This window comes from Phyllostomus discolor, chromosome 9 (genome assembly GCF_004126475.2).
Source record: "Phyllostomus discolor isolate MPI-MPIP mPhyDis1 chromosome 9, mPhyDis1.pri.v3, whole genome shotgun sequence".
In the NCBI taxonomy this organism is placed as follows: Eukaryota; Metazoa; Chordata; class Mammalia; order Chiroptera; family Phyllostomidae; genus Phyllostomus; species Phyllostomus discolor.
In genome coordinates this window covers 85,788,671-85,802,981 of record NC_040911.2, presented here as the reverse complement: position 1 = coordinate 85,802,981, position 14,311 = coordinate 85,788,671, and the positions used below count along the sequence as shown (strand labels likewise).

The window sequence follows — 14,311 nt, the reverse complement described above, 5'->3', positions numbered from 1 at the left end:
TCTTTATAAATGAATCAAATCAGTAGAGGGGAAAAGGCTAATGTGGGGACTATTTAGACAAGTAGGTGTCAACTGCATGGCCTAGAAACAAATATTGTTAGTTGTATATAAATTGCTATAAATGATGAAGTACTAAAATTTTATACATATCAACTACTCTAGGTAGGAAAAAAGAGGTGGGTTCAACATCTTTGACATCAGGCATATAAAAGTCACTTATAACATTTATCCAACAAGATAAAAAGTGCAGACGATTCTAAATGAAGCACAGGCTATTTAACCCATGGAGATAATTCATAAGTAGCTATTTGATAACACTAGACAGCAACAAATTCCAGAAAGATAAATTTGAAAGATTAAACTTACTGATGTTAGAATTAAGTCTGAGCTAATACAGATAAGATGTGATACTGAGGAGTAATATTCTAATATCTTCAAAGTTATTTTTCCACATTAAACTTATTTAAACTTGGTTAACACTAGGGCCAGGGCTACCTTTAAATTGAGTTATTTTCCTCTCAATGATTCCAAGCTTTTCACTTCAGTACCATGTACTTACTCTCCGACAAGTTCAACGTAACACCAAAGGTTCAAACGAGAAAGTTAACTCAAAGATCTCTCTGTGGGACCACAGTTGTAAACACAACACACACAAGAGGGCCCATCACAGGGCAGCAGCCACATCTTCACATGCCGATGGGCCCAGTCTAATGAGGAAAATATGCTCAAATACTATTTTTATGGCTTCCATTTGCCACATTTTTGGGGAAGAGATATAATGACTATAGAAAGTCAATCAAAGAATTGATGCCCCTAAATTGCAAATTCCCTGACAAAAATGTGCAGCTCTCCAAGAGCCATGTGGGTAACACTCTGCCAGCCTTCCCCGTCTCTGTGTCCAGGACATTTTCTTTGTGAAATCGATGACTGTCCTCTTTGATTGGTGGACTAATGAGCTGTTGCGTTTGCCTTTTTCTTCTTGACAGTATTTTCTCAGTGCCCTTCAGAGAACAGTTGACACATTTCCAGCACTTCCATCTGGGGACCAGCTTTCTGGAGGACGGGGGCGTGGAGAAGGGAAGGAAGGAGCTGACAGTTGTCTCACACTGTTATGTGTTGTGCATCGTGTGCAACAACCTAGAGGGAGCCTTTCTTCAGACCACCTGCCTTTACAGCAAGGGCGCCAAAGGCCTGAGGAGGGCTTAGCAGTGAGATGTGTTTTCACATTCGGTACTTGGCAGAATGAAAAACTCGGAGCAGCCCAACTGCAGAACACTGAATATTATACCAAGAAAAAGTTTAGATACAGGGAAAAACTTAGCCCCCAGGCTCCTGTTTACAAATTAGAACTAGCCATCTCTCAGTCAGGTCACTACTCACACACCTGCAACACTAGTATTATTCCTTATGTTTCAAGCAGTAACAATGTCTAGTAGAAAAAGCATGAGTATGGAGACTGTGAGATTTGGTGTGAATTCTCATTCTGTTACTAAAGGCCTACATAAATTTTATCAAATTGTTTCATCTTTCTGGGTCTCATTAAAAAAATATTTATTATTTTGAGAGAGAGGGGAAGGGAAGGAGAGGGAGAGGAAGAGAGAAAGAAACATTGATTTGTTGTCCACTTATCACACATTCATCGGCTGATTCTTGTATGTGCCCTGTCAGGGCGATCTAACCTGCAACCTTGGCATTTGGAGACAATGCTCTAACCAAATATGGGACTCATATTTAACACACGTAAAATAAGAGATAATAAGACCTACCTGGCAGGAAAGATTTAAAGATTAGAGATAATGCTTAGACTAGTGCTAGGTATAAAGAAGGTACTTAATACACAGTAACAATTAGACAACACAAAGACCAGTTGTAAGTGCTGATTTTACCACTTAACTGGCCATGTGACCATGCCCAAGTTAATATTAACATTTGTTTCCCACATAAAACAAGTATACTATCAATGTAATGATACAAGTCCATGTAATGTCACAGATGTTACATGGAATGATGGAAAAATGAACTGCTGCAAAAGTACCAAATATAATATAAGATGGTATTGTTGTTGGAGGCTGGGTGAAATGAACGCACAATTGGTGTGAGACATCTATCCAGATGGTTTTTACTTGACAAATTCAGTAGCTGCTAGGATGGTGGATAAGGGGTGTACTCCAAAGTAGATATTTTAACCCTTTCTTTGGTGGCTATAACATGCCTTTATGCCATCACTGTTAGAGTGTATTCATTTATAAAACTGATGTTCGTGTTTTATATTCCAGCTGTATCCTGTGAAAGAACCAACCATATCTGGAGCTCTTTTTAATTCCAGAGAACCTTAGATAAAATTCAAGGAGAAGAAATTCCTTTATCTAATGTGTGACTTGAGCCCATAAACAGTATTGCTTGGACTAAAGAGACTTAAAATACTGAGTCCTAGAAAATCAAAATAACTCTTAGCTTTGTCATGAAAGTTCAACTCAATTCTAGACATTGATTTTTAAGAATCAAAGTAACTGATAATTTCATCAAGCTATAAGTTTGTGCTTTGGTTATTTTGAATATTTGGACATATTTGGATTAAAAAATAAAACTTGAACATTGACCACATACATTTACAAAGTCACTAATGTTTCAACATCTAACCATGTAAAGCAAAACAACTCGAGCTAAAGAAGAGGAGTGAACATGGAAAAACAGGTCTGAATAATGACTTTACTTCTCATTGTGCAACATGCTAAGGATATCATGAAAACAGAACACTGTGAAAAGAGAGAACAAAGGAATCAACAGTTCTTTCTTTGTGTGATAGCAATGCTGCCCAGATATAAATGTGAAGAATCAAACATAAAACTAAAGAGCAGAACTATTCTGTAGCTCTAAGAGACTTTCTCATTAGAAAGAGCTCATTACTTAATGATGAACAGAAAGACATCCCAGACAAGTGCTCCCTGAGAAGAGTCCTATATGATAAAGTGCCCACAAATGGGAGCATTTTCAAATCATTATAATAAACTGCTTTTCCTTTAAAGTTTTAAAAAATTACCTCAATGATGACAAAGGAATAAAAAGAGGTATAAATTTGAGAATAAAAATGCAATTATCTGTGGGAAATCAGGTTAAAAAAGTCTACTTGAATCAGGTTAAGAATCTATTTGAATTAATGGTTTTATTTGGCTGTGGAACACACATGCTGAGTTCTGGGTAGAAGAAGATATTGTCAAGTGCTCCTGATTATCATCACTGAGAAAATAATGAGCTGAATATAGAACTTTCAGATGCACAATGCAGGAATCCTGGTCATTCTAAACAGGCTGACCAAGGAAAACCACATGTTTAAAAACAAAACAAAACAAAACAAAAAAACCCCAACAAATCAGACTCCTAACTAAAAAAACAACCAGGGAGTTTTAAACAGAATTATCTTTGGAGGCAGGGGACAAAGATAATAAATAAGACAGATGAATAAAGATAATAAATTCAAGACAGATGATTTATTTATTTATTTATTTATTTAAAAGACTTTATTTTTAGAGAGGGAAGGAGGGGGGAGAAAGAGAGAGAGAAAAACATCAATGTGCAGTTGCTGGGGGTCATGGCCTGCAACCCAGGCATGTACCCTGACTAGGCATCGAACCTGCGACATTTTGGTTCGCAGCCCACGCTCAATCCATTGAGCTACGCCAGCCAGAGCTACAAATGAATTTTTTAAAAAAATGTATAAGCACCTGGCTGGCGTAGCTCAGTGGATTGAACGAGGGCTGGGAACCAAAGTGTCCCAGGTTCGATTCCCAGCCAGGGCACATTCCTTGGTTGCAGGCCATAACCCCCAGCAACCGCACATTGATGTCTCTGTCTCTGTCTCTCTCCCTCCCCATCCCTTCCCTCCCTAAAAATAAATAAATAAAATCTTTTAAAAAATGTATAAGCATACATTTTTATGGCTCAAACATCAATATAATAAGAAATATTCCTTGCCTGTGTCCCTACATACCCCATCCCACAGGAAACCATTTTAATTGGTTTCTTGTGTGCCCTTCCATTCTTTCTCTGCACAAATGAGCAAAGGCAAATATAAATTCTTATCTCATCCCATTTTATACAAGGGTAGCATAATTACATTTAACTGACTGGTCCCAATAATGGCCTCTCTATAGCAATGCCTTTTGCAATGCATCAGGAAGTGGGGTCTATTTCCTTATCCTCTAAATCTGGTCAGGCCTTTCTGACTAGCTTTGGCCAATGTAATGTGATGGAAGTGACATTGTCAGTTCTGAGCCTCTCTTGGAGCCCTGACCTGCTATTAAAGCAAACCCAGACTAGTCTGCTGGATGACGAGGCCACATGGAACAGAGATGAGTTGCACCAGCTAAAGCCAGCTGATCCCTGAACAGGTGAGAGCCTAAGCTGATGAGTCTGCAGGTATCTGACTGCAGATATATGAATGAATGAGCCCAAATGAGAACTGCCTCACTCAAAAGAAAAAAAATGAAATAACAAAATTAAAAAGCTTACTGTTTCAGGTCACTAAGTTTTAGCATGGTTTGTTATAGAGCACTAGACCAATAGGCAACTAATCTATACCGTATACTAACTGTACTGCTCCTTGGTTTTTAATTGTCCTCATTGTTTTATAATTTCAAAATATGTCCTAAAATTCTTAATTCCATAACCTTAAAAAAATAACAGACGCACAATATTTCATTATATGGATGTACCATAGTTTATTTACAAAATTGCCTATTGATGGATAACTGGATTGTTTCTAATCATTTATAGCTGAATTTTGAGACTCTCTAAACCCTATACCATGGACTGCCCTGTATTTGTCAAGTCTGGGGAAACAGATAAAACACAGGGCTCTGAGTTATGGGAAAGCCAGATATATTCAAATGTGTACAAAGTACTAAGAAAATAAAGAAGTAGAAATGTTACTCTCCACAAACTTCACAGAAGTCTTTACAAACCATTAAGTAATTTACTGGGAAGGCTAACATGGGCTTTCCAGGCAGCACATTAAGGAGAAAAGCAAGAAGGCTACAGATGTAATTTGAATAGCGTGCGTAAAGCTGGAACAGAACCAAGAGAAAAATCAGTAAAAAAAATTTCCTTGACCATGGTCTCTCTTTAACCACTGCATGGATAGGTAAATGTTCTGAAGGACTAATATCAGACGAGAAGCATCTCCAACACTGACAATTCTAATCTGCTAAAGATAGAGGAAAGAACATCAAAATGACTGCTGCACTTACACTGGGCTTATAAGGCTGGCTAAACCGATTATAGGCGAAGCACATGTTTTTTATCCTTGTTGCTCTGTCACAACCTGAGAATACATCCAACTTTCTAACAACAGCCAGGCTTCATATGCAGACACAGCCAGGAATAACTGTTTACAATGACAGATAATTTATCATTCAACAAAAACTGAGGCATAATGACTCAAGTAAAGAAATCAACAGAAAATGCCTTAAAAGGGACCTTGAAGACAGAGCTCAATTAAAATAAATTAACAATATACTAACAATATAGATTAAAAAACAACTTTTTCCATTTCACATTTATAAATATTTTGGAAAATTAACTTATCTACAACATCTCTATGGCTCAAGGATCAGCAAACTTCTGCAAAAGGCAAGACTATAAAAATTTTTAGCATTGCAGATCATATGGTCCTTCACAACTATATAACCCTACTGTTGTAACATACTCTAAATAAAACACAAACGAATGGGCTTGGTTATGCTCCAATAAAACTTTATTTTAAAAAACAGGCAGTGGGCAATAGCATAATGACCCCTACTATGGCTGATTAAAACCCTGGGAAAATTAAAATGCCTAACTCGTAAGGCATGTTTTTCTATGCATATAAAATCTAATTTATACCATCCACTGAAGTGGTTTATCTGAGGAACATTTTTATTTTCTTAACACTGGATATAAGGAGACCTTTACTCATTGACTGGCAAGAAAAATAACATACAAAACAGAAAAATATTTAAAGACAGAATTATTTAAAGACAGAATACCCCAGGTTCGATTCCCAGCCAGGGTACATTCCTGGGTTGCAGGCCATAACCCCCAGCAACCGCACATTGATGTTTCTTTCTCTCTCTCTCCCCCCCCCCTTCCTCCCTCCCTTCCCTCTCTAAACAAACAAACAAACAAACAAAAAGACAGAATACTATCCTGGTTGGTGTGGCTTGGTTGCTTGGAACACTGTGTCATACTGAAAGGTTGGGGGTTTACTTATCAGTCAGGGCACATACCTAGGTGTTGGGAACTGCCCTGCCTGGTTTCAGAAGCTGTACGCCCCTATAGCTAAGGCTGAATGAGAGACCTTGGGACCATAAGCCACTAAGGAGACAAAGCTTATTTCCCTGGCAGGGTCTCGGAGAAGGAGACATTATATCACTTCAGATATTATAGTTGAATTTTGGGAGTCAGGGCACCTCTGCCCTTTTTACTTCACCCTGCCTGGCCCTCAGTGCATGACCGGTCAGCCAATGACTGACAGGTAAGATTCCTCAAGGGAGGGGTGACCTAAGACAGGCATGGTCATGTGGGGGAACACAGGGAAGGACTTGGGGGGGGCTATAGAAAAAGGGGGTAATAGACCCTTGCCCCTCGGCTTTGACATAGCCTGAGTCCTCTTACTGTCTTCAAATTCTCCTAATCTCTTGGCTGCCTTAGTTCCCCTGCCTGACTTAAGCCTGAAAAAGGATATATAAAATCCTGTGAAACCTGCTTTGCTAAGAATGCTCTTAATTTTCTGATAAAGGTCCAAGCGTGAAATAAAGTTTATTTCCCAAAGTTTTATAGCCCCTTAGCTAACAGACCCTGACTCAGAATAAGCCCTCCTAGTTCTTTGTATGCTATCTATTGTTTGATCCTTACTCCCTGACAATGATTGATGAGCTTTACCTGTATTCCTGTGCAAACTGAACCCAATAAAAGACCACTGAGGAAAAGGCTCTTGGCCCTTCTCCTTTGAAAGATCAGTTACCTTTCCTCCCCAAGCAGATCATGTCTTGGTAGATTTATTCTCATCCGTGGCACCAGTCTGATTCCCAGTCAGGGCACATGCCTGGGTTGTGGGCCAAATCCCCAGTTGGGGATGTGTGAGAGGCAACCCATTGATATTTCTCTCACACACTGATGATTTTCTACCTCTCTCCATTCCTTCTACTTTCTCTAAAAATAAATTAAAACTTTTTAAAAATCATTTTGAAAAAAGAAAAAAAAGTCCTTGGATGAGAATTAAAAAATAAAACTACTAACAACATGAAATGAAGTCAGAGCTGAGAAGCAGCAAAGAGGCTAGTTATCTGATGATCTATCAAAAACCAGACAGACCTAAGAAAACCTCAAAGATGACTAGCATATCTGTGAAAAATCACTTGTTGCATTGGTAAATTATGCTACTTTAGTCATCCCCTTTCCTTCTACCAGTACCATCTGACCCGAGACACAGAGTTGCCCAGAATATAAATAAATAATTCTAACAACTCAGTAATAACAAGCAACAACCCAGTTTTAAGAATGAGCAAAAAAGACAAGACAACTGCAGCTTCTTTCTCTTCCTGTCTCAGGTGCTTGGGAGCCACAGGCTTCGGGGCAGACATGGCCAAGTCCAGAACTCCACCATGCACAATCAGTTCCCAAAATGGCAAAGAAATGGCATTAAGAAACCCCAATCACAAAGATATGAATTTCTTAAGGGGGCAGACCAAGTTCCTGAGAACATGCACGCCAACAAAGCCATGAGCTCATGTGCCAAGGATATCAAGGCCTGCATAAAGTTCAAGGAGATCAAGCTCAAGATCCCCAAAGGGCAGCAGCCTAAAGCTTAAGTCAACTTGCCTACATTGCTCATTTAAGCTTGGGAAATGTGCTCGTGCCAGAGTTGCCAAGGATCTCAGGCTCTGCCAGCTAAAGTCCAAGACAAAGGCTCAAACCAAGGCCGGCTGCTGCAGCTGCAGCTGAGGCTCCCAAAGGAGCCCAGGCCCCACAAAGGCTCTGCGTAGTATAGGTCTCTGTCTGCCGATGTGAGGAAGGAAGAACTGGTGTGACCCCTGTGCTGCTGACTGCATGGAGCTGGTGTACTCCTGTGCTGTTTGTACAAATAAACTTCAGGCAGGATCTGTCAAAACAAACAAACAAACAAACAAACAAACAAACAAACAAAAAAACCCAGAAAGAAAAGAAAAAAGGTAATTCACAAAAGAAGGTATAGAAATGGCTGATGGAGACACAAGATGCTTCACATACTAGTCATCAAAAAACCCCAGATTATAACACATCAACAAAAAGGAACACACTACTGATATATATCCAACAACATGGATAAATGTCAAAAGCATTAGGCTAAGTGAGAGATGCCAGATCCACAGCAAAACTATTCAGACAAGACAAAGATTAGTGACAAAAAGCAGATCAGTGGCTGCTTGAGACTGATGGAAAAAACTGATTACAAAGGGGCATACTGGGGGCATGATAAATTTTTTATGGTGTAGAAATATTCTTTATCTTTTTTTAAAAAGATGCTACTGATTTATTTTCAGAGAGAGGGAAGAGAGGGAAAAAGAGAGGAAGAGAAACATGGATGTACTAGAGAAACATCCATAGCTTACCTCTCATGTGTCCCCAAATGAGGACCTGGCCAGCAACCCAGGCATGTGCCCAGACTGGGAATCAAACTATCCAACTGGTGACCTTTCGGTTCACAGACAAGTGCCCAACCCACTGAGCCACACCAGTCAGAGTGGAAATATTCTGTATCTTGATTACAATGGCGCTAACAACTAAATATGACATCTAAAAGTCAAACTGTATACATAAAAGGGTTAAATTTCATTATATATAAAGTATAACACGCTCTGACTGGTGCAGCTGAGTTGGTTGGTTATTGTTCCACAAAGTGAAAAGCCGCCAGTTTGGTTCCCAGTTGGGCACACGTGTGAGGGGTTGCAGGTTTGGTGCCCAGTAGGGGCACATTGGAGAGGCAACCAATGTTTCTCTCTCCCTCTCTTTCCTTCTCCCTAAAAATAAATAAATAAAATCTTTAAAAAAAAAAAAAGTATACCCTAGCCTTGGCTGGTGTGGCTCAGTGGATTGAGTGCTGGCTTGTGAAGCAAAAGGTCATTGATTCGACTCCCAGTCAGGGCACGTGCCTGGGTTGTGGGCCAGGTCCCCAACAGGGGGCACACAAGAGGCAACCACACATGATGCTTCTCTCCCTCTCTTTCTCCCTCCTTTCCCCTCTAAAAATAAATAAAATCTTTAATAAAAAGAAAAAAGTATACCACAATAAAGATAAGAAAACCCCCCCAGCAAACTAAATAAAAAGATCCCAATCAATTTGAGTTCATCCAAGAAAGCAAAGGTAATGTAGTATTAGAAAAATCTAATATAATTCACCATATTAACAGATTAAAAGAAACACTGTAAAATCATCTCAATAACTATAGAAAGGAATAGATAGAAAACTGATTCCTTAACTTGATAAAGGGCCTCTCCCAAAAATTCATATCAAATGTCATGCTTTGGTGAAATATAAGCACTGCCTTTCAACTCAGACAGATAAAAGTTGTCCAGTATCAATGCTTCTATTCAACATTTATTCAAGAGTCAGGCTAGAACAACAGGGCAGTTAAAAAGGATTGGGGGGAAAAAAAAAGAAATTCATTCTTTTGTACACATCAGATAACTTTCAATATAGAAAACCAAAACAATATATAACCCAAGTATTAGAATTAATATGTAGACTCAGCAAAATTGCTAGACAAAAGTCCAGTCTTTTAAGAATTGTATTTCTATATACCAGCAAAAATGCACTAATTTAAAAAAGATATGAATATACAACAAAAATTACAAACCACCTAGGGATAAACCTAACACAAGACATATATGACCACAGAAAAACATACGGTAGTAGACTGAAAGACATAAAAGGGAGACAAATAATTGAAAGATCATGATTATGGATGGGAAAACTCAGTATCACCAATATTTTCTCTTCATTTTAATGTATGATTTCAATGCAATTCTTATATGCCAACACAGTTTTGGTGTAACTTGATGAGCAAATACTAAAATATACACCAGAATAACATGTTAAATGTCCAGCAACACGGCAATAGACAACTGAACCGTGGCATACTCATAAATGATATAGTTCATATTAAAAGAAGTGAATGATAGTTATATGTATCAAATGAATAAATACCAAAATAATGTAGTAAAAAGAGTAGGTTATGCCCTGGCTGGTGTGCTCAGTGGATTGAGCACTGGCATGTGAACCAAAGGTTTGCTGGTTTGATTCCCAGTCAGGACACATGCCTGGGTTGTGGACCAGGTCCCCACTGGGGGATGCATGAGAGGAAACCACACACTGACGTTTCTCTCCCTTTCTCCCTCCTTTCCCCTCTCTCTGAAAATAAATAAGTCTTTTTTTTTTTCTTTTTTTTTTATTTCAATCATTGTTCAAGTACAGTTTTCTGCCCCCTACTCCCGTTTCTGCCCCTCCACCCAACCCTCCCCCCTTCCCCCCACCACCCCCCACCTTTAGTTTTTGTCCATGTTAAATAAGTCTTAAAAAAGAAAAAGTCCCAGTCCAGGGCACATGCCTGGGTTGCTGGCTGGGTCCCCAGTGGGGGGTGCGCAAGAGGCAACCACACATTGATGTTTCTCTCCCTCTCTTTCTCCCCTCCTCCTCTCTCTAAAAAGAAATAAAATCTAAAAAAGAAGAAGAAGAAGAAAAAGAAGAATAGGTTATAACCAGTGTCATCCCAATATATTTTGTAAAAAGGAAAAGAACAGCTTATAGGAAAAATATGGCTACTGCAAAACTTTTATAAAATCTAAAATCATAAAAAATTATATATGTGTATGTTTCTAGTAAAGTAGTTTTTAAAAGTAAGGAAAAAATAAATACCAAATTCAGGATGACAACTATTGCAAAGGGAAGGAATGGGATAGAATCCGGCACAGTTAGAAACTGTAGTTCAAATGTTTTACTTCTTTAAAAGCTCTGAAGCAAAATATAAGATATAACATTAAAATCTGTCAACCTAAAAGTGGATATATGAGTGTCTATTATATTGTTTCTTTATTTTGTAAGCTTGAGATATTTCATAAGAAATATTTCACTGGCTGCCATGAGGAATAGGGTGAGATCACAGTGCAGGCACAGACTACCTACAAGGCTGTTAGAGGTGATTGTGGCCTCAGACAGAATTATCGATAGGAATGGGGAAAGGGGGGTGGATTTCAAAGATATTTAGCATTAGAACGGGATAGAGTTAGAATAGGATTTGTTGACTGATTAGATGTGGAAGATAAATCAGGGTAACATCTGGAATTACTGGCTGAGACAGAGGCAACTAGGGGGAGAGAGTATGTTGGAGGGGAGAGATGATGAGTCCCGTACACATTGAACACACTGCTTTCATGATGCCTTTGAGATAGCTAAGAGGAGGTTTCCAGTCGATAAATTCAGAAATCTGGAGTTGAAAAGAAAAATCTGGTTTCGAATTGGGAGTTACTCACTATAACTCCCGATTATGAGAGACTGAAAGGAAACGATTTGATGTTTCAAAAACAACTAAAATGAATTATGCCTGGTGATTTTTTCCCTGTGGACTTTTACTCCATATTCTGTTTTTTCCCCATATTCGGTGTTGATGAATAACTATTGTACACTAAATATATGTTCATACTTTAATAGTTTATTCAGATCCTCTTCTTCAAGCTAGTAATTTGTTTTTTCAAATTGACTGTACAAAGATTTACAATATATTTACAAGACCCTAACTCTCACTATTTCCCATGTTCTGCAATTTGTCCCTACTGTTCAACAGAAAATTCTGCTTTGCATTTCTCTGCTGATGCTTTCAGTTCCCAATTCTACAAAGCCAGGCTCAGCTACCCATGTCCAAACCACAGCGCTTTTAGGATAATTCTACTCACAGGGAAAGTATGAATAAATAAGACAGGAAAGGACAGAAAAAAGAAATATGGTAGGAAAGGTGTTACATTTACAGACTGGAATACTGGAAAAAGATGGTTATTTTTCATGAAAAACTTTTTGTTGTTATTAGTTTGTTGGGATGTCATAACAAAGTATCACAGACTGGGTGGTGTAAATAATAGAAATTTATTTTCTCAAAATTCTGGAAGGTAGAAGTCCTGTTGACAGGGTTGTTTTCTTCTGAGGCCTCTCTCCTTAGCTTGTGGGTGGCTGTTTTCTCCGTGTTTTAATAGAGATCCAAATCTCCTCTTCTTGTAAGGACACCAGTCACACTGACCCACCCTAATAACCTCATTTTAACTTAATTACTACACTAAAGACCCAGTCTCCAAATTCAGTCACATTCTGAGGTACTGGGAGGTTAGGACTTCAACGTATAAATTCTTACGGAACACAATACTGGAGGCGTGGAGGGTGAAAAAAAGCAGATTAAAGAGACTGAGCAGATTCTCCTCAACTGAATTTTATTATTTTCTCAATCACTCACTCAAAAACAGTTAGATAACCACAAGGTATCCTACTACTGAAGATAGAGCAGCAGAAGCAGCAGCGACAACAACGACGACAACAACGACGACAACAACAACAACAACAACAACAACAAGAGCTCTAGGAACAATTCTGTGGTTTTTAGCCTGGAAGGATGCCATTTAGTGAGAAGGGAGAAGATGTGAAAGGAAGATGGGTGGAGCGGTAGTTCCAGACCAGGACTAAATTTGAAATGCCTAGTAGATATTCAAATAGGGATGTTGGGACAGTTGAGGCCTGGAGTGGGTAAGTCTGAGCTCTTAATTAAATGTTGTCAATTGATGAAATACTGATGCTATTTAAAGCCTGAGCCCAGGCATGGTAGCTCAGCTGGTTAGAGCATCGTCCCAATATGCCAAGGTTGTGCATTCGATCCCTGGTCAAGGCACATACAAGAATCAACAAATGAATGTATGCGTAAGTAGAACAACAAATCGATGTTTCTTTCTCTCTCTCTAAAATCAATTTAAAAATATTTTTTTTAAGCCTCAAACTGCCCTGGCTTATATGGATCAGTGGGCCGGGTGTCCAGCAAACCAAAAGGTCGCCTGTTTGATTCCCATTTAGGACACATGCTTGAGCTTTGAGCCAGGTCCCCAGTGGGGGGTTCCTCTGGCACATTGATGTTTCTCTCCCTTTCTCCATCCCTTCCTATAAATAAATAAATAAATAAATAAATAAATAAATAAATAAATAAATATATTTTTAAGTGCCTGAATCTGAATTATCTTAGAGAAAATAAGTATAGAGAGTAGAGGTCCAAGAACTGATCTTATGTGGTATACCTTAAACGTACATAGAGCTGTATGTCAATTATATCTCAATAAGCCCAAAAGGAAAAATTTAAAAACAAAGAAAATGAGCAGCCGGGGAAATAGGGAAAAAACCTAGAAGCCTAGTAGACAGTATGATCTGCTGGGTGGCAGACACTGCATTTCAAGATGAAATACATAAACATTCTTTATACGAATACATGATAGCTGTTTAAGTTATTATAGAGATTAGACCTACGGTTAAGAAAATACCTTTTGAAACCAATTATTTTAAAGCTTTTGCTTTTGTCAAAGTATAAGGAAACAAGAATATAATTACAAAGAAGGTCAGCACAAATATATTATTTGTAGCAAAAAGTTTAAAAGCATTTAAGAGACTGCATAACAAACTGTGCTCCACAATTTAATTGGAGAAGACAAGTACAATGGCTAAAGTACTTTAGGGCAAAGAGTTACTTTAAAAATTTCCTTCTGCCCCCAATTTAAGATAATCTCTTAGCTAAAACAGAATATATGAGTATAGTAAATGTGAAAAAGATTATTTGCAGCAAAAGATAAGATGAAAAGGGCAGTTTGACAACTGGACCAAACTCCAAAACAGCTGGATATTTACATCCTTAGAGAGTCAAAGGCAGGCTAATATAGAATATAGATGGCTGGGCATGAAACCGTAGCATGTGCCTGGATCCTGATTGTTCTGTCAATTTGTCAGCCATGGGCTCTTCACTCCAGAGCCTTGCTTTTCTCATCTGTAACACGGAGGGGAGGAAGGTGTTGAAAAGCCAATAAAGTAACAACTAAGAATGTATTGTGTTACACTATTGAAGTATAAGATATTATTAGATAGCTATCCATTAGAAATGTATCAACAATCATTATGCCATTAATATGTTGAAAGTAACCAAAGATTTTCTTCCAATGCTAATGATTTTAATATTTAAAGATACGTTGTAATTGCCTGCCAACATCAAAACCCTGTTGATAA

The 14,311-nt window shown here is 38.3% G+C and overlaps 1 protein-coding gene across 2 annotated transcripts in view; it reads right to left on the bottom strand.

Moving 5' to 3' along the window:
* Positions 1 to 14,311, bottom strand: part of CBFA2T2 (CBFA2/RUNX1 partner transcriptional co-repressor 2) — a 147,169-nt gene that overhangs the window by 41,043 nt on the left and 91,815 nt on the right. The gene's annotated exons all lie outside the window — the stretch shown is intronic.